This window comes from Zeus faber (assembly GCF_960531495.2).
Source record: "Zeus faber genome assembly, chromosome: 6".
Lineage (NCBI taxonomy): Eukaryota > Metazoa > Chordata > Actinopteri > Zeiformes > Zeidae > Zeus > Zeus faber.
Window position 1 is genome coordinate 28,751,278 of NC_137201.1, and position 19,350 is coordinate 28,770,627.

Sequence of the window (19,350 nt, forward strand, 5' to 3'; positions counted from 1 at the left end):
GCCTTAAGTTAAGGGAGAGTGGTTTTCATGTTCTGTTTTCTGTAAATTGGTGTTTTTGTAGGCACGTCTCATGGACTGATGTGTTTCTATGGTGATCAGGTCTTTCAACAAACCAACATGCTATTGCCATGACAAATACAAGAGACTTGATTTAGACATCCTACTGGCTAAATGCATTGCACTCGGTCTTTCGTACAGCAATCCTCTAGGAGGCTGGGTGTGTTATTGTATGAGTTCTGTTTTCCCGAGAGCTGCATTGATGGTTTCATTTCTGAACTGGCGCGGGCATTTGTCCCCATTTTCTGGTTGAGAGCTAAGCACCAGCCTCTTTACTGTATTAGGTTGTATTGGATGATTATCAAATTGACCACAGTACATTCATCAAAGGACGGGGTCACAGCAATGAGACTAGCAAAGGAAGATAAATGCAAGTTGTAGCTTCGGTGTTGAATATTTCAAACTCATCCTTGTCGTCACATTATCGCGATGCTGGCTGAGAGCTGGCAAAGCGTTCCCACATTGTCATCATTGTAGGGTAGTGTGGCCTTAATTTGATGCCATACTTTGTTTGATTAAATTATGTTTGATATGGTTCAACTGTTAAAAAATATGTCATTTCTAATGTAATGAATTTGCACTATATACGAATTACTGCAAACCAACCAAACCCCCTACTAAGACCTCATCTAAAGAGCACTGAAACTTTTCAGCTAAGAGTTGGCTCTGACCCTATTCACAAAGCTGCTGAGAGCAACTTCTACTAAGGAATCGGGAGATCTTAAGGGAGGAGAAAGGACATACATTGACCTTGATGTGATGGCTGAGGTGGTATTTAAATAACATGCATACTTACTATGCCCACAGTGATTAGTTGATAGGGGACCAGCCTGCATCCGCAAATTGCTTATACGAATGCAACAACACAAGGTACGAATCATGTTGCCATAATCAAATAAAGATTTCTTAATAACAATGTAAGTGTTGCTGGTTTTATAAATTTAAAAATGAATACTGGCTGTCAAGAATCTGTTCGTTGCAACCTCTTACATATCTGCTATCGCAGAAAATAATTGGGGGAATATGCACTTAAACAGCCTTTTAATTTATAGTCTTAAATAACCGTTGCTGACAGCGACATGCTTGGCATTACATTGCCCTGCATATGCAAATCAAAACCAAACTGACTGCAAGAGCTACTTTTACTCCATGTCCAACTGGTTCATGAAAGGAAGGGCATTATTAAAGGCAAGTTTGGTTTCAGGGTCTCCTCACAAGCTAAGAAAGGAGCATGGGGAACGTGCTTGCTTTAAAATACAGCTTTCCCACATAATAAGAGTGGGGGGAAAATACAATTATGTTTTTTGCAGTGCAGGCAGAGATTTCAGAATTCTCTGTAACCTCTTTAGTTAAAAATAGGCAATAATAGGCATACTATTTATTTGACACGAGGCAACACACATTTTTGGAGTTGGTTTTGGCGTGTTGTGAAATACCCTTCAGTCAAAAGGAGTCCTAACATTATGAGCGTTATAGCCATTAACTGTGTTAGAGCCAACTGTGCTGTACAGAGGGCAGCCCACTGGAGTAGTCCGAGAACTAGCAGCTCTTGTTTGACTCACAGCACCACCAGTATGTGTAGCGCTAACGTGAGATTTCAAAAGTGTGCATGCCTGCTCCTCTGTGAGTGACACAGAAAACCCTTTCTGCCTACATATGCAAAGAACTTTACGTGTATCTTTGCAGACGCATGATTATTGTCTTACTGTTCATTGTTATTACTGTTTGTGCCGCTGTCGCAAAGACAACCGAATCGCTTTACGTTGTCCTCAGAGCTTAGCACCGTGAGGAAATGATCAACACCACTTTGGAAATAAGAGAGAAGAAAGCATGTTCACTGAAGAGGTCAACTACAATTTTATATTCAAGTTCAAGTTCGAGAGGTTATTTGTCACATATTGAATGAAAAGTAAGTTGTGTGGCACTTGGGACTTGGACCCTCAAAATCGCGACGGATTACATCCGGTTAATTTATATATCGTGTTCATTTAGAGATAGCCGTTTAAACAAAGTAACAAGTTGTTTTTTTTGTGTGATTCAATGTTTTGGGACAGTGATTGGGAGCGCTATCCGCTTCCTCTTTTGAACGTGCAGTGGTTGAGGCACTTCCTTTTTTCCATAAATTGAGCCTTCAATTTCCCGTGAGATCGTACCTGGTGGCAGACAGAATTGCGTACTGAAAGCAAGGCTTATAGGGAACCAATCTAATTGCTGATAGTGTCATTATTCTATAGCCATTACACTGTGAAATCAACATTTACTTCGTAATGATAAGTTAAAGCAAAGAAGTTGTCTATTTGCAATTTAAATGAAAATATGATCATATTGACCAGCTTGATGCGTTGTGTAGCACTAACTCATGATTGAGTTGGACTATATGAAAGCAGTGTATAATTTTAAGACAATTAACTTATTGAAATTGAAATGTATGACTTTATTAATTGTAGTGTACATTGAATCAAATCCCATTTTATTGTACTTCATATCATATCCGATAAATTGTTTTGATTTCACAGCCGTATTGATTGGCTTGTGATTGTGAAATGCATGCCTGAGTGAATTGTTGGGGTCCAGGTAGATGGATGCGTAGTGCCAGGTGCTGCTGAGAATGGCCATTTGATAAAAAGCCAAACAGCACTGTGACAGAGAGCAGCTGCCTCTGTTTCCGTGGTAACACTAGGATTGGGGTTTCTGTGGTTACTGCTGACTATGGCTATTTTTGTCTCATGAGCTCAGATAGTTGCTGGTACGCCACCGAAACAGAAGATGGTTCATTGAAGATATAGAGCCATCCAAAATGTACTTTCACCCACGAAAAGCTGAACAGAGCTCAGTGGCGGAGTATTTATGTGGACGGTTACCCACAGCCCGTAATCATCTCCATAAAGTTTGTCTAAACTTTTAGCTGCATCAACAAATTTAGAAGTTAATGTCATGTTCCGCAAAGCTAAATGGATGGAGAGTTCCATTCTGACGTTCAGGGATTGGGGATCTATTTCATGTGCTCTCTGTGTATACTGATGGATAGTACAAAATATAACATGGCATGTTATTGATTCCCCTTTGGAGAAATTCGATGTTGGATGTTGACCAACTGCATTGACCAATTGACATTGGCTTTTTGATCTAATTTGGTGCTTACCAAAAATCTGTTACGGCTATTTTTACAGCAGGCAAAATATGAAGTTATTTTCTACCATTAGTTTCAGCCTAAATTACCGTCTTTTAATTAAAATCAATCCAGGTTTTTTACCTCCTGTCATCTCATTGAAAGTTAATTAAAATATCTTGCGTATGCAAGATTGTCATTTTTTTCCTTTCTTGAGAAACCAGATTGTTCAACTGAGTGAGTAAACGCTATGAGGACGACTTCTACTGGCATTGGAGCATGTGGATAATGGCTGTGTGATTATCTACTGCCTTCTTTTTCTTTTTCTTATTATTATTATTTTACTCACTTAACACCTAACGGCCAGTCCTCTTGTATAAGAAGTTATTTTGTTGTTCTTAAGAATAACAGACTGAAAGTCTGCAGCTGGAGTGATTTGATGATTCATAGTGGGCTTAGCTCAGCCATGTAGCAATTTGAACAAAATCTTTTCGGGGGTAAATAAACCAACCAAGGAAGTGGTTGTTCTTGATATAATCTAAAGGCCATTTCACTGGAATTCCCCATATTAAACCATAGTTGTTAATAGGGATTAATCATCTGCCAAAATATTTGAATGGTTAAGTTGTTGTTTGTAAAGATACGTTTCAGGCTAAGTGTTTCTTATATCTATTATTCAGACATAGCAGTTGTAGTGGTTGTGTTGTCAAGTCAAATGTGAAGTTTCTGCAGCTGCTTTTTCATTAGTGTTCGTCATTGTTTGATATTTGATGTTATATCTACAGCCCACAATTATCTTAAACATTGACTTTGGTATTCACCTTTCACCCACCAATAGACTAGGATTAAAAATGGCACTTTGGCAAATCCCAAATATGTTTGTGGTTGTGGTTTTGAAGCTGTTGGACAAATGGGATCGCTTTCCCAGGAGTTCTGATCTATTGCTGCCATCCAACCAAAACCTTCAGCGCTGGCAGTCCCATGCCACCAGTAACAAAGCTGAGAGGGTGGTTTTTAATGACAGCAGACTTGGCAGGGTGGCGGTAATGTGAGGTCATTGTGTGGATATCTCTGGAGCTGGGCAAGGACATGTCCCTTTGGGGAAGGCTCGACTGCCCAGTCTTGGATGTAGTTACTATGAAGTTGGGATTTAGGTTTTAGTTTGTTTGGGTTATTTTTTTCCAATGACATCTAAGTAATATCCTGAACATCCTTTGTTCAGTTACAAGCGGATCAGAGTGCTCCAGTCATAATATCGCTAGTCAGTTGGATTCAAGATCTTGCTTGATTTGATCCTGGATTTAACATGTATGAAAGTTCCTGGATACGATTGGATTAGATCTTTGTCATTGTGCTTAGAACAATTAAACTGCTTAGCATGTATTCCAATGCGTGGACATGCTCTGACTTGTCCATGCCTAAATCCATTTCCTGTGATAGTAACTAGAGTGTGGCATAAACATTGACGGTGTGTGCTTTTGTTGTTGTGAACTTTCTTGATGGTCCAAGTTTTCTTCCAAACTTTAATTCACTTGAAGAATCTTTGATTGATTGATGTGTATTTATTTCGCACATGTAACAATAAGCACAAAAAACAAAAACAACAAACAAAACAAGAATAGCAATTAAAATGAACAATAAACATACAGCAAACTTTCAAATAAATTCTCATCTGAAAAGGTGTAGGAAAAATATACACTTGTATGGTCCTACCCCTTCTCCATAACTCAAACAATTAATGAAATATTTATCATATATACAACTCACAAACAACTACCCCTGTGCTACTATGTACAACCCAAATATCCACCCAGTGTCAATCAGATAGAACTATAAACCATTACCTCAGCGTTCATCCTCCCAACCCTTCCTCATCCCTGTACCTCTTACAAAATATTTTATTGTACGTCTTCTTGAATTAATTTATATTTGGACTTTGCTTGAGATCTATAGCCAAAACATTTCACAATTTCACCCCACAAATTGATACTCACATGCTCTTCATGGTGGTACGAATACAGTATATATCTTTTTCTTAAACTTTCCTCTTAAATGATAACCCCCTTCTCTATCCAAGAACATTTTTTTTCGTATGTTACCCGGAAGTTAATGTTTTCCTGCTTTATATATTATTTGTGCAGTTTTAAATTCTACCAGATCCATGAACTTCAAAGTAAGTGACTTTAAAAAACAGCCTGTTAGTGTGTTCACAAGATCCTACATTGTTACCTTTCCTTATGGCTCTTTTTTGTAGTCTGCATAATTCATGTAATGTGCTTTTGTACGTGTTACCCCACACCTCCATACAGTAATTCAGATATGGGAATACGAGTAATCTTTAAAATACCAAAGTATGCTCTACTCTGCCTAAAGTATGGAGTCTGCATCGGTTGATGACTTGGTAATCTTAATCGTCCCATCATTCACTTTCACCCATCAACAGTTTGAGGGGTGGAACTCAAGGGAGTTGATATATATAGATATATATATATATTATATATATATTTTTTTGGAATTGATAAATGCCCATCGGGTCACTCTCTTATATAGTATAGATCAATGGGTCTGCAATGTCACCAACAATGTTTGATGCGTTCTCTGGTGCTAATACTTTTTTTTGCCATTTACATTGTAAAGAATGCATTCGCACTGCCATTGTTTTTATTTCATTCAATTTCCTTCGGAAAATGAAATGAAGTTTGTTTGTTTTCATTACCTCTGAGTATACGTGGGCTGGTCCCCACAGAGCGATGCGACTCACCCAGGCAGACAGTCCGAGGGACCGTGCACTTGCGTCTGGACCAATCACTGTACACTTACGTCACTGAAGGCTCCTCTTGTGCCAGGTAGTCCCTGCCCTGCAGTAGGAGCTAAAAAAAAGTCCCTCAAAATGGCGTTCTAAGAACTACGAACGCTCCTAGGTCTGGCAGTGCGGACACAACAAAAGGGACGGTTCCTCCAGATGTTCTTAGAACTATGAAAAAGTTCCTGCGGTGCGAAAACGCCTATTGTGGCGGCCACCACAAATAAATGGATGTATGGGAAACACTGGGCTTTCTACTTATCTAGTTTAGATTTGCCGTCTCGACTCAGTTTAGTAAGGGAGGGCTCCTTTATTTATTTATTTATTTATGAATTTATTTATTTGTACGAGAATGGCCAACAGTATCTTGGAGCTCCAAGCATTTTCCGTGTTTCACAGTCCATTTAATCTCATCTGGTCATAAAACTTTCCACTGCATATGAAGTCAGTACCACAGCAAGGAACCAGTATGGTCTGGTTTACTATTGATGGGGGGAAAAAATAATAATAATAATAATTTGTAATGTCGCACTGCCAAATTGCACAAAGTCCTCATCATTACAGTATGTGAGGTTAGAGGTTGAGTAGTTTTGGAGGCAGCAAGAGAAATGAGGTTGAGTCTGATTTGCGTCAGGGATGCACACAACTCACCCAAATCTAATTGGGTGATTATAGAAGCTTGCCAGAATGGTTAGGGAGTGGTTACTATTATAACCCTTTCCCACTGCACCAAAAACCCGGAAATAACCGCGTACATCCGGCATTTGTCGTTAGTGGGAAAGGAAAATCCCGGGTCAAATGACCCTGCAATAGACAGAGGTTTTTATCAGCTCCACATCCGATCGGCTCTGATGTAAACAGGACAACCGGGTTGACCAGCTAATTGCGGCCGCTTTGCCGGCTCTATGAAGTTTTGGACGCTGGCACGTTAATAGTCAGGAATATCCGTGTATCATTCGAACATTTCATATCCCATTTAGAATCCAAAATCAGAAGTTAATGACTTTTTTGCAGCATGGGGGACCATGAGATGTTTTGAGTGTGGGGATCACTCCAGAGAACTCCACGTGTGGCGGAGCGTGGGGGCGCATCGGGCGCTGCCGGTTTACGGGTGGATACTCCGCGCTGCTTCTACTGTAGTGTTGGGTCATTCACAAACGATCCGATTATTTTGAACGGCTCTTTTGCAGGAACGAAGAGAACAGAGTCTCACTGGGTGATAAGCTGTTCCCCATCACACTGGAACCATGACACGCCCCTTCTCCGAGGCGTTTGTGACGTCAAACGTGACACACCAGAAAAAGATGGCATTTCTCCGGGCAATGGGAAAGGTGTCAATCGCCTATTTTTAGCAGGTTTACCCGGATTTTATAAACCCGCTAATTTTGGTGTAAAAAGAATATTGGTAACAAGGGGCAGAAGTTGCCACAAAATGTATTTTCCTCATTGACTTAACAGAGGGAACGTCTATAAGTCGACTAGGATTCACATTTTTTTGTTTTCCCTCATTTTGTGGTGTTTACTAAATAAATAACTAAAGCTGCAGATTCACTCTTATCTGGAAGCTAGAGTATCTCTGTTCTAGGGCCGCCGATATTCCTCTATTATCCCATTGTAATTTGTATGCTTTAATGTTTTTAATGTTCAAATATATTCAAATTTTTAATGCTCAAATTCAGTAGCTCGGCGCTGCTGCGGGACCGTGCGTAATGCGGGGGGGCAATCTTTTCCCCAAACAAAGCAAATAAAAAAATATGTATTTAATTTACTCTGTTTCTGAAAAAATTCCTGCCGTGTTCTCACGGCCCCGAGGCCCGGCCCGGCCCCAAATGCCCCGCGGCCCGGCACGGTTAGCAAGCCGGCGGTTGGGAACCTCTGTACTAGAGGACATTCTGTTGATGATGGTCGTGTCTATTTCCCAATTTCACTGCTACATCTGTGGCATATCTGGACATTCTGGTCATTGGCGCACTGACACAGGCTTGGCACACCGTTACAGGAATATTTCTCGCTCATGTGCGTTCACTGTGTAACAAACTAGATGAACTTATATTGAACTTAATGCTCATCACATGTGAATTGATTCGCTGACGTTAGCCAAAACATTTATCATGTTATTTTATTTATAAAAAAAAAAAAATACACAATCGAATGGCAATTTCAGCATTCAAATAGTCAACTTTTTTAATATTCAAATTCTATTTGAATTTCAAATGTCATTCTTGCAGCCCTACTCTACACTATTACACCTTTTGAAATTGGTTGATTTGTGTGTTGATGTCATTCGCTCACTCCCTCCACTTTATGAAGGCAGCCTTTCTGATCAAACTGGGAGTGTTTGTACACACACATTGCGCGTGCATGGTGTTACATGAATGCATCACAGAACATGAATTAGCATTTTTTTGTGTGTGTGTGGGATGAATACACAACCGCATCCTCAATCCTCATTGCCGTTTTCTCTCACAGCATCATCATTATGCTGTGTGAGAGAATGATGTGTTGCAATGTTGAAATTGCAATTAAATAAATAAATTAATGTTGGGGTGCAAGAGGCTGGTCATGTAAAAGCACACCCCGCCCGCTCTCCTCCCTAACCAACCCAAGGGGAGTGCGTCCTGGAGCATGCTGCTCCTGATAATCTAATCGCTTGTTGAGGAAATCCCCCACATTCGTCATCATCATGTTCCTACACCATCAGATACAGATGCGTCTCAACCTCATCAGCCATTTAATTACCCCGGCCTATGTCCGCTACCCTTCCCATGGCTCTGACCGGAACAAAGGAAAGTCTTTGTGCTCAGGACTTGAATGATGTCAGTTCAAATCCCCAGATCTCTTTTTTAAATAACCATCATCAACATGGCCTGAGCTGGCCGTTGACCAACACTAATAGGCAGTGATTGAACAGAAGCTGCTCCCAGCGGGCTACAGGGAAAAGCCAGCGCCGGGGTCTGTGTGTCTTAACTGAGAAAGAGCATGCGTGCTCGGTGAAGGCCTTCGCTGGGTGGTCAAAGGCCTCAGAAAAATCGTCACGTTGTGAACGCCTCCATTTAGCTAGCCTTTCTGTGGAATATTCGCTGAGGAGACTCCTTCATACAATCTGCTGTAGTGTCATTGCGGGGTTGTCGTGGTTACCTTCACAGGAAGAGACCCCCCCCGTCTCATTAAATTCTAAGGTATTGATTGGCTGCGCTGATTACCACAGCCCCCGCCTCTTCCTCTGTTACCGGAGGAAAAAGCAGTGTTTGTTTTGCACTGTTGCTATCAGGATCTGGTGCCCCGCTAGCTTGTAATGTACTGTGTGTGTGTAGCCAGCAGGCATGTTGAATCTTAGCGCTGTCCTGGTACACTGACGGCAAAAACCCTCCAATTCAGACAGATCTGAGCTCAGAGCTGCTACAGCCGGTAGCCAATCACAGGCATTTCAAGGACCCGCTGTGGCCGCGCTCCACCGTAGCTCTCTGGCTGTCAATACAGCGGCTGCAGTGGAGGGAGGGTGAGTCGCTCTCTTATCTTTTTGTATATTCTAGAGACTTTGGGTGTGGTGGGTCCGTGCCCAACTGGTTGAATAATCTTTCATTTGTATTTAAAAAAAAAATTGTAGAGCTGGGTATTGGGCGGGATCTCACAATTTTGATTTTGATACAAAGGGACTATCGTTTCGTTTGTCTGTTTTCGGCTGTACTTGCCTAAAAGACCTTTCGGCCTTATTGTTTGTTTGTTTGTTGTGTAGACTGAGTGGTTGTTGCGCTCAAAATCTAAATGTTTTGATGGGCACACAGACTAGTGAAGTTGTTCAGACTCCCCATCAACAAGCCTACTAAAACGTCTATATTCATTTACACATCCTCAGCACCGTTGTGTGCGTATATATATATATATTTTTTTATTGCACAATGATATTTTGACATACACATGCTGATATTTTGGAGTATTATCCTTGGTTCTCGGCTGCAGTGCTGTTAGCTGTATGAACAATACATTCTGTCATCTATGATGCATGATGGTGCTGTGGCTACTCGCTGCCCCATGTTCAAACGGCTTTTGTGTTTTTGTACGGCAGGTGGCCCTGTACATTCATGTTGTTATTCATCAGGTCAGCGTCTGCTCAGTGCGTGGGCCGGAGCCTGCTCGCGTCTGTGCGTGCGTGCGTGCGTGCGTGTGTGTGTTCAAACGTTGGTCAGTGTGCACTTGTCGTCTTATATGTTTGTTTTCAGTGTGCTTGGGAGACACCAGCTCAAGCCACTAGCTCTGTGTGTGTGTTTAAAGATGGGGATTATTGAAGTTCTCTTTTTTTTCCCAGGAGTCATACTCTTTCTTTTCTTGCATCTCTATTCAGATTAATGTTCTATTAAATAATTGTAACGTATCAGCAGATGTCTTGTTATGAAATACATGCTGCCATTGTTTTAGTCATATACAACCAACATTGTTCAATACAAATGTTTAAGCCGTATGTGATTGTCTCATCAAAATATAGCATTAGCTTTTTAAAAATAATTTCTATAGTAATGGACTTATCCTTGTCAGTTTACACTGTGGAGGTTTGCTTGTGTTCATTTTCAACACAATTTTATTTGAGTAAATCTAACTACTGAAAGGATAACCAAACTGTACCAGTATAATAAGACTACTGGAGCTGTCAATAGATGATAGATTTATTAATGGAAGCACAATTTTGTTTCCTGTTAAATATATACCCCTGTTCTAGATAAAACTGTTCCATACTGTAGTACAGCGATTCCCAAACTGGCAACATAGGGCGTATGGCAAAGAAAATTGTGATTTACTTTTTCAAACAGTCCAGGGCTTGAGACTAACTCTTGACCATGACACATTAATAATAATTAAAAAAAAAAAAACCTTTTTAAAAAATTGTAACAAAACAATTAATTTGCCGTCAACTGGCAAATGACAAATTGTGCAGAGTGAGCATTTATAAATGTGACTACAGTGGTTGGCTGTTTGTAGAGAGAGTGCGCAAGTGTAGCTGGTGATAACAGGTTCGACTCTTTTTCTTTTTTCTTTTTTTGTTTTTAGGCTTCCTGACGATTCCCTTCGCTGCATCACTGATTTCCGTGCGGCTGCAGGTGGCCTGTCAGTCTTAACACAAACTGTTAACATGCTGCCTTACATAAAGTAGTATAATTATAATTACAAGCAAAATAAATGAATTTGAATGTCAGTGATTTTTATTGTCATCTAATTGGTCCAGCCTTGATCTATATTGGTAAAAGAGAGTGTGCTTTCAGTCAACACGCACGCGTGAAAGCAGATATTTATATAAGACTACAATTGTTTATTTCCTAATCCTTTGAATTGTCTTGCATTTATGCCAAGAATCACTGTGGATGACTTTAGCTAATTATAATTTACTCATGAACTAACCACAATGTGAAGAAACAACGTTTAACATTTTGGACAATCCATGTTTACTTTGGAACGGTTAAAATGTTCTCTTAGCCTGGAGCTATTCTGACCCAGTCTATTTAAATTTTGAACTGGGGGATGTTTTTCTAGCCTGATTGAACGCAATCTGAACTGAGGAGAAAATTATTTAAGACGCTTGCTGGTGTGCAAATTGGGTTTTATACGTGAGATGGCTTAATAAAGAGCAAAATTGTCGATAAATCGCACGGTCTTTTCTAGGCTGTAATATGTATCTTATAGTGTGTGTGCGTGCGCGTGCGTGCGTGTGTGTGTGTGGTGCACTCACCCTGGTGCTGGAGGGGGTTGAACGTGTTCAGGGGTAGCGGACTGTAAAGTTTTCGGACCACTGCTGTAGTACATGTCATTAATATTTGTTTTTATTTTCCGTGGTATAATTGTGTATTACCAGTTGTGGAATTTCACTGATATTGGTATTGATTTCTGGTGCTGTGGCGATCTGGTTCTGTGTCCTGCCTAGTTTCAGTCAATGAATGCAACGTCCAAATTGCGATCCATATCGTTAACAGCAAACTAACTGTAATCAGATTTATAACGAAAACAGCCCGAGGGTTTGGTACATTTAAGTTGTACAGGGAGTTGTAAGAGCAAAACAATACAGACCACATCTTAATGCACTTCAGAGAAATTAAGTACATAGGCCTACATATAACTTTAAAACACCCCATTTGTTTTGATGTATCTGAGACATAATAGAAACAATACAACTGTATTTTTTATTGGTATTGTTGAAGCAAATTTTTCAGGCTACTTTCGTGGAACAGTGTTTGATAGCAGGTTTTGTGATGAGATGATTGTGCCACATCAAATCATTGTGTTGAAAATTGAAATATAATATCAAAACATGAGGTTATTACTTTCAGCTGTCAAGAAAAAATAGGGGGGAAAAAAACATTTTCTTGCGTCGTATTTTTATTTTTTCACCCATTTCACATTTTTTCTTGTCCAATTGCTTTGACAAATTGAAAACAAATAGATAATAATAGAAAATAAAATACAGTATATGCAAGATACTACTTATATAAATTGTATCTCTCTCTCTGTTGTACTTGAGTCATACAGCATCACAACAAATATAACTTAAGTGTGTGGGTGGTGCTGAACGGTGAAGGATCTATCAATAATGTTCCTACAGCCACTCATGTGAAACATGAGTGGCTGTAGGACATTCCACGTCCTTTCCTCTGCTGACGCACACACACACACTTATATAGATGCACACATGAATATACTTCAAATAAAGCATGTGCATGAACGTACCCGTGCCCATATCGCTACTGTACACCTGCAGTACCTAAAACACACTAACACAGACATACACACTGCCGTAGCTTTGACAGACGCTGCCTCCTTCCCGTCCGGCTCGGAGGTCAGGGGAGATGCTTAATCCCAGATGGGCTCCGCTAGTGTCCCATCACTCACTGCCAGCTATACGAGCCGTGACACAACGTGCGCTCTAATCGCTGCCTGCCTGCAAAGTTGTCAGCCATGAGCAGTGGAGCAAGAGTGACGTACAACTCGGAGCAGGCCGCCTGGCGGAACCAGAGTCAGCCCTTGTTGCTCACAAATCTGTAATGGAGGCGCTCTGTCTTCAATCTCCAAGAACCCTCGTTCAAAATTAATTCTCGTGGTCCTTTCAGGGGTGCCTAGCACAGACTTCGCAAGAGCTTTTATACCCAAATGGTCCATAAACGGGGGTCATTTATTGATGTGTGGAATTGAAAGCTGCCACTGCGGTGCCGTGTTCACAACTCATCAACATTTACGGTGGAGAGCACGGCCATGGCTGCAGATACGGTTGAGATATTGTTACAGTAAATAGGCGTCAACAGCGACTTTCACACTGTTGCACAGGAGATGGTGATACCAAATCTCAGGTCAGAGAATAAAGGGTTTAGAGGTTGGAGGCTGTAAAATGGATTTGCTTCTTTTTTTTTTTTTAATTCACACCTCAACAAAGACAAAAAGGGCTCTTGTTTGTATGGATCCACAAATTGTTATTCCAAACGTCTGTCTCAGATTTGTAGGGCGGTGTATTGGCAAGAAACTAGGTACAATTGTGTACCTAGTTTCTTATACAATACTCACGATGCAGCAATCAATCTTCAGTATATAACTACCAGGGCTGGGATTGAAATAACCCAATACCAAATAGTATCAAAACGTCTCCACTCTCCAGTCAAACAATACCTGCATTCAATCCTTATGTGCCCAGATCTAGAAATACATGATTATTTTTATGGTTTTGCTCGCAGCCAATCATCGCAAGCGTATTTTGATTTGGTGCGACGTGTGATTGGCTCACGACCGCAACGGCAGCTACAACAGTCTGTTAAAACATACGTTCACAAGTCTCTCTTAAAACAGCAGTCAGGTGTCCATACAGTAGGAACAGTGAAAGAGGTTTTCCTCGCTGCAATCATTCCTCCTGTGCTGGCTATTGTTTAAAAAGACACTGCCCAAAAATGTCACTGTACAGTTTTGTACAGTTATTTAATAAATATTTCAATAATTTGAACACCTTCAAGATGTATTTGTGTAAAGGTCATTCGGTTGTGTTGGAGTGGTGGCATTTTAGGCAACTGAATGCTTCCATTCACATGATAGGTATAGCAGGAAAAAAAGGTATCGACTGAAGTACTCTGTTGGTATCACTATCACTTTAAGGGAACCGGTATGGTACTAGTATCGTAAAAAAAATTTAGCAATTCCCAGCCCTAATAAAAGCACACTGCAGTACTGGTAAAAGAAACCTATTATGTTCCTTTTTACACAAATGTATTAGATAAGATTAAACTAGTTGTCATTGCACAGAGTACACATACTGAGGCAACTAAATGCATTTCTCTGCATTATACCCATCCTAGTCAATGTCCCCAAAACATGTTTTTTGCTGGAAATACCACTCAGATTATGCATTCTAACTAGGGCTACCCCAGATAGTCGACCAAATGTTAGTCAACAAGAAGAGTCTTAGTTGACCAAGTTTTTCATTGGTCGGTTGGTCGCAGGAAAAAACTGACGAGTGGCTTTTGCCGTTAATTAACAGGTGGCTCGCTTCATGTGTGCACGCTGCGCAGCGCTTGTAAATTAAATGTTTATTTTAAAGGCTGCTTATAAGTTATTCTGTTGGTGTTACTGATAAATTAAAAATGTTCAGCCCCCTTGCTGGTTGTTCCGACACATTCAGAATAGGGATGTTCCTAACGACTAATTTCCCTGATGTTTAAATGGAACTTTAAACTTAGACTAGTCTAAAAGTCAGAAAAAATATTGTGTAAATTATAATGAATATATTGCATATATTAGTGGCTTAGTGGGATCAATTGCAAAATGGAATCGTAGTGAAATACAGTTTTTCTGTTGCTTTTCAAAGTAATAATTCCATAAATGTTGGTGCAGAGCTGCAGTGAAAAGAAGATAGACCAGACAGATGCGTGCTGTGTTTTACTCTGAAGCGCCGTGACGTTTACAGTACGTTGCGCTGTGTTGCTGCTACTTTGATCTTGTGGATAAGCTGCTGTATGTCACCACTATGCGTCTGTGTGTGCACCATATTGGAGGGGTCAAGATCCGCGAGTAAACAACAATGTGCATCTTAAGATGCAGACTTCTTTACAAAATCGACTGTAATTTGCTTTATTCTGAACGTGTTTTCGTGGAAATTAGTTTTTTATAAACATGAGAAATTGAACCTGAGACTGGGTACTTATTACAATTAAATCCGCTGTATCGCTGTCACAACGGAGCTCCGCTCGTGATGAAAGGTTTTACTCTTTTTTTTTTGAGACTCGGTTCTTGACAAGTCACTCGGTAAAACAAGTCATTCGATTTGATTCAGTTGGTTTGATGCACAGTGTGGGAAGGAGGACTTCCAGTGAACGAGCAAGAAGAGTCCGCCATTTATTTATATTTTATTTATTATTTTTTTATTATTATTATTTCCACGTTATTTATACGCTGGGTCCTACAAAAACACAGTGAGTTACAGGTTGAATTATACTGAAACATGGTGACAGTCCTATATTCTATTTTATTGGAACTCAGAGACAGTTTCATGTTCTTTTATTATTCCATAGTGAATAATGAACAATAATAAACAGTGTCAAAATCAGCAATCTCACCATTGTGGTAACTGAAAATTGCAGGGGTAGTCCATATGTGCAGCTATCCTATCACATGATCGTGATCACGGGACTTGAAGAAAAATAGGAATAGGAAATAGGAATCGGCCAAGAAAATTGCCATCGGTGCATCTCTAGTTGGTAAACATGTTCGGTAACTTAACGAGAGGATGCATTTCAAGGGGTATATGCTAATGAGATTAATTTGTATACTGTGTATAGTTAGCCGTAGTAGCTCTCATGCGAGCATACGATGTGACGAGCCTCGTTACGAGAGGGCCTCGGTGTGAATAACTGATGGAGTAATAGCTGCAGAGCCACAGAGACTCCCTGTTACACTATTGTGGTATTTCCCAAGGTTGGCAGGCCTGACATTGCACTGGGTCTCTCGAGCGCCGGCATTTTTTTGTTTCATGTAAACATCGTAAAATAAAATATATAAATACATCTACAATAAAAACACTATTTAAATTTGCTTTGTTTGGAGAAACGCACAACGGATAGCGCACCGCAGCCGACAGTCTTCTACCGCATACTTTTATTTTTTACTTTTAGAAAGAAACACAGCAGAATTATTTTTAAAATATTTACATTTCCATTGTCAGCAGTTTCTTCATGGACAATTGGTATTGATTCCTCTTTGTTTTTAAAAGTCTTTGTTGATTGAGTTACTCAGATGGGGGGTGGTTCTAATTCTGCTGCGGGCCCTGTGACGTACGAAGGGTACGGAAATCTCAATGGTTGTTTAAGGACGTTCAGGAGACACAAATGTGTGTGCACAGAGTGAAAAGGTGAGTTTTTCATAATAGGTCCCCTTTAATAAAAGGATATACTGCAGATTTGCTTTAATGAGTTGAGTTTTCTTCAAAAACACAATATACATTAAGTCACATTACAACAACAGATACTAGGGTTGTCAGGATTCTCCAAATCCACAATTCAATTTGATTTTAGATTTTAAGATCATGATTCCATTCGATCTTCTGATTTAAACATATGTTTTTTTTAATTTTCAGCACTGACTGCTTCGCCATTGTTGGACTATAGAGTCTAAGATTGTTAAAGAAAAACACTTGTTTCTCAATAAATAACTTATTTGAATATTAAAAATTATATATAATAAAGATATGAGAATATTTAAACACACCTAAACAGTTGAGAGCAAATTAAAACTCTATTAAAAACTCTGCTGCACGTTGCTACCTGAAAAAAATCCCGCCTGCGGTCTCATGGCCCGGTGGCAAATGTCCCCGCGTGGTCCGGCGCAGTCCGCGAGCCAGTGGTTAGGAACCTCTGCGCTAGAGGACACTCCCTCGGTGATGGTCGGGTTTATCTCCCACTTTCATCGCCACATCTATGGGATTACTGGACGTTCTGGTGAAGGACGCACTCTTCCTTGTACACACAATGAAACGGTGGAGGAGAGGGAGTGCGTCTCCACTGACATGGCCTTCACATACCGTTGCCGGGAATATTTCTCTCCAATACCCGTTCACTGTGCAACAAACTGGATGAATTCATATTGAACTTGATTAAAGCTATTAAACTTTATTTAAAGGTGTGTGTGTGTGTGTGTGTGTGTGTGTGTGTGTGTGTGTGTGTGTGTGTGTGTGTGTGTGTGTGTGTGTGTGTGTGTGTGTGTGTGTGTGTGTGTGTGTGTGTGTTCAAGTTCAAGTTCAAGAGATTATTTGTCACATACATATACATACGTGTGTGTGTGTGTGTGTGTGTCTCTAAGTAAGGGTCTCCCTTCTTGTTCATGCTGACATTTAGGCCAGGGGGCTGTGTCAGTGCGGGATCATTGCCTGACCCTCTGAACCTAAATGACGCTTTCTTTGAAACAAATCTTCTTTTGTTTTTACACTAATAAATGGTGAGTTAAAGGTAATTTTGCTACTGTTAAATAAATGACTTCTCTGCCTAGCTTTAAAGAAATGCCAAACTAATTATGGTCTTCTCCCTTTTAGTTGTATTGTTGGCTAACTGACACTTTTCAAATTAAATACCACCAAATGTGTCACAAATTAATTGAAATATTACATTTCTGTATTGGACTGAATTTGTTCTGAGTTATTTTTGTTATTCATTTTGTCATTGGTAATGCCAGTCAGATTGTACACTGAACAGTGAGCAGCAATTCTCATTATGTATAAAATGTCACTATATCAATAGAGCATCATATTATGAGTCATTTCATCGATATTGAATCAAATTGTGACCCTTTTTGTACTGAAATGTAATTGTGCCCAATACCCAGCCTTGCTGAGAATTATAGCTGTCAAATATGATCATTAAAACTCCAGTTTCCCCACGTGGCACGGCTCGGAAAGCTCCGCTGATGTGATCTGGTCATATGCTCATGGTCATGTGATCACAACAACTCCGGGGCTGCCCTCCGTCCTCATAATTATAGACGCAGTTGAACTCACCCTTTTTTCTGTTCACCAGCCACAGTGGATACTCATTTAAAAATGTGTCATCCTCTTACAGTCTTATTATAAACCGCCTGTTAGCCTGCTACAGCCTGTTTCTCAGAATAGAAAACAAAAATACCAACAGGTGGCAGTTGGTGACCTTTCTAAGGGGTTGGTTGTCGGCAAAAGACAAAATGTGGGTTGTAGCTGTTGGTAAATTTCCAGCTGGAGTGAGTGACAATGGCAAGAATCCAGCGCTTATGTGTTGTGTAATGATGAGAGAGGAAATGTGATGAATGAAAAAGCAATTAAGCGATGAACCTTTCAATTCAAGGTCATCAGAAAGTAATCACTGACATGTCGTTGACTTTCTATCAATCAAAAAGCTTCAGTCAAAAAGTAGGAAAATCACTTTTTGACAACTGAGATGTTTAATAGTTGGAATCAGATTTAGGGTCACCAAATGTTGGCCTTTTATGCGCTCCATCCAATACCATTATCAGTATCTGTGCAGAGAAAGGAGATGCTTATTTAAAAAAAAAAATAAAAAATTTGATATCCCTTGACGTGAATGTTTCTTAATGACCGCGCTAGTCATCTGCTCGCAGTCCCCTCGCCAGACATACGATAGTGGCCTCTCATTGGTCCAGAGCGGCGGCAGCTGTCGGCCTGGCCCGCTGCCGCCCCGCACAAAGACCTCCTCTCTCCAAGACGAGAGCGCTCACTCCGCAGCGCTGAGTGGCGACCCGGCTGCAGCCCTGGGCAGGCCTGCACGGCGGAGATGGAGGACCTCGTCCCAATGGCTTCTGTCCCACTCGGTCCACCTGTGATGAGTCTCCTCGTCGCTATCAATGGCGAGAATAGTGCAGCCGCTCCCTGAGAAATGCTCTTGGTGGGCGTGGGGGGGTGGGATGCTGCTGAAGAAGAATGATAAACACCAAAAACACAGACAGTGAGCGACTTCCAGGCTGCCAGCAGCGCTGCGACCCTTTTTGATGATGATGCGAGGGGAAAAACATTTTGTGGGTAAAATAAGGAAACGTGCAAAAGTTGTAATGCTGTGCTCCAGCGAAGTGAACGTTTGATCCTTTTTTTTTAAACTGGGGGGGATTGGCGGCCAGGTATTCCTGTAGAGGCTGTGGTAGGACAACCACAGCTAGGTTCATTACTGGCAATACGGTTTTGTTTTGGGACGCCCGGTTATGTGGTGAAGTCCACATCCAGTGTCAAAATGCCCCAAATTCCCCGTGTCTCCCATTTGAGAGAGGGTGACTTACAAGTCATGCACCTGTTGATGCCTCGAGCAAATCTTTGTTGAAGTAAATGTTCAGTCTCTGCTGTGCAGTTTGAGTTGATAGCGTATCTATCTTTTATGTGTGGTTAAACATGGCT

At 40.6% G+C, this 19,350-nt stretch overlaps 1 protein-coding gene across 6 annotated transcripts in view; it reads left to right on the plus strand.

Annotated features, from left to right (window-relative positions):
• Window positions 1-19,350, plus strand: part of LOC307231243 (suppressor of tumorigenicity 7 protein homolog) — a 59,336-nt gene that overhangs the window by 27,509 nt on the left and 12,477 nt on the right. The gene's annotated exons all lie outside the window — the stretch shown is intronic.